Raw genomic sequence first — 2540 nt, 5'->3', positions numbered from 1 at the left:
TTTTTTTTGTATTTTCTCTTTTAAAAACTATTTTATTTTTAAGTAATCTCTACACCCAACATGGGTCTCAAACATGCGGGCACCCAACATGAGGTTCAAACATGTGGCAGGAACCCAGGATCAAAAGTTATACATTCCACTGACTTAGCCAGCCAGGTTACCCCTATTTTCTTTTTATTATCTATTGTATTTCTTTTCAATTAGATCCTCATTATTTATTTCCTTCTACTAAATTTTCCTTCCTTTGCTTTTTTTTTTTTTTGAGGGATTCATTGTTTTTGTTTGTTTTGAGACAAGCTTGTGTTACTGTTAAATTCCCTGTTAGAAACACTTTTTCTATATCACATAGATTTTGGTATGCCATATTTTCTCTTTTATACTGGTTTTTTTTCTTTAAATTTGTTGTGTTTTTCCATATTGCTTGTTTGTTCCTCATATAGTTTTTTTTTATATTAACCTGTTATTAGTTGATAGTTTGCAAATGCTTTCTTATTTCATAGATTGCCTTTTACTTTTCTTGGTTGTTTCCATTACTGTATAGAATCCGTTTAGTTTCATGTAGCCTCACTTATTTTTGGTTTTGTTGTCTGTATTTTGCTGTCATAAAAAAATCATCAAGACCAATGGCAAAGAGATATTTCACTATGCTTTCCTCAAAAAGTTTTATGGTTTCAAATCTTACATTTAATTATTTGATCCATTTCAATTTAATTTTTATGAATGGTGTGAGCTAAAGGTCTACTCTCTTTCTTTTCCATGTGTATATTCAGTTTTTCAATCACCAATTTTGAAGAGAATACTTTTCCCCACTTTGTGTACATGTTTTGATTACTACTTCTTTTATAATCAAGTTTTAATTCAGACTGTGACTCTTCCAGCTTTTTTTTTTTTAGGATTTTATTTATTTATTTGACAGAGAAACACAGCCAGTTAGAGAGGGAACACAGCAGGGGAGTAGGAGAGGAAGAAGCAGGCTCCCAGCGGAGGAGCCCAATGTGGGACTTGAACCTGGAATGCCGGGATCACGCCCTGAGCTGAAGGCAGATGCTTAATGACTGTGCTACCCAGGCGCCCCTTACCAGCTTTGTTTTTGTTCAAAATGCCTTATATATGTGGAGTCATTTGTGATTTCAATGAATTTTAGGATTTGTTTTCTTTATTTTATATAATATTTTTATTATATTATGTTATTCACCCTACAGTACATCCCTGGTATCTGATGTAAAGTTCGATGATTCATTAGTTGCGTATAACACCCAGTGCACCAAGCAATACGTGCCCTCCTCACTACCCACCACCAGTCTATCCCATTCCCCCACCCCCAACCCCTCTGAAGCCCTCAGTTTGTTTCTCAGAGTCCATAGTCTCTCATGATTCATTCCCCCTTCTGATTACCTCCCATTTCTTTATCCCTTTCTTCTCCTACCGATTTTCCTAGTTCTTATGTTCCATAGATGAGAGAAACTATATGATAATTGTCTTTCTTTGCTTGACTTATTTCACTCAGCATTATCTCTTCCAGTGTCGTCCATGTTGCAGCAAATGTTGAGAAATCATTCTTTTTGATAGCTGAGTAATATTCCATTGTAGGATTTGTTTTCTATTCATTTGAGAAATGCATTGAAATTTTGAAGGTATTTTATGCAATCTGAATATAGCTTTTCATGGCATGAATATTGTAACAAATAATCCTCAAATTAAGTCTTATATTAATTTTAACAATTAATTCTTACAACCAATGAACATAGGTTCTCTTCATTTATCTGTGTCTTCAAATTCTTTCTATCAATTTCTTATACATTTTAGTTTAAAAATCTTTCACCTCCACAATTAAATTTATTCCTGTGTTTATTCATTAGAATTTATTGTAAAGGGATTATCTTCTTAACTTCTCTTTCTGATAGTTCATCATTAGTGTATAGAAACAAAAATTATTATTATATATTAATTATATATTCTGCAATTTTACTGATTTTGTTTATTAGTTCTAATAATTATTTGATACAATCTTCTGTGTTTTTCTGTAAAAAGAAGCAAGTTAGATTATTTCTTTCTGACTTGAATATCTACTATGTTTTCCTTGCTTAATTGTTCTGGCTAGAACTCTCAGTACTGTACTGAATAGAAATTTTAAGAACATTCATCCTTGTGTTGTTTCTGATCTTAGAGAAACAAAGTTTTCAGCATTTTTAGTATTTATTATATTGTTAGGTCTGGATGTGTTTTAAAAGGGCCTTTATTATGTGGAGGGTTGTTTGTTGTTTGTTTTTTCTATAGCTAATGTTTGGAGAGTTTGTATCAAGACAAAATGTTGCATTTTATCTAATGTTTTACCTACACCTATTGAATTATCATATGATTTTTATTTCATTTTGTTAAATATGTGATTTATTATGTGGTTTATCATGTTTACTGATTTGTATTTGCTGAATCATGTTTATATCCCAGGAATAAATCCCACTTGATCATTGTGTATGATTCTTTTAATGTGCTCTTGAATGGGTTTGCTAGTATTTAATTGAAGCTTTTGCAACTATCTT

Source organism: Ailuropoda melanoleuca, unplaced genomic scaffold (genome assembly GCF_002007445.2).
Source record: "Ailuropoda melanoleuca isolate Jingjing unplaced genomic scaffold, ASM200744v2 unplaced-scaffold7743, whole genome shotgun sequence".
NCBI classification, from domain to species: domain Eukaryota; kingdom Metazoa; phylum Chordata; class Mammalia; order Carnivora; family Ursidae; genus Ailuropoda; species Ailuropoda melanoleuca.
Note: the sequence above shows the minus strand (reverse complement) of the source record.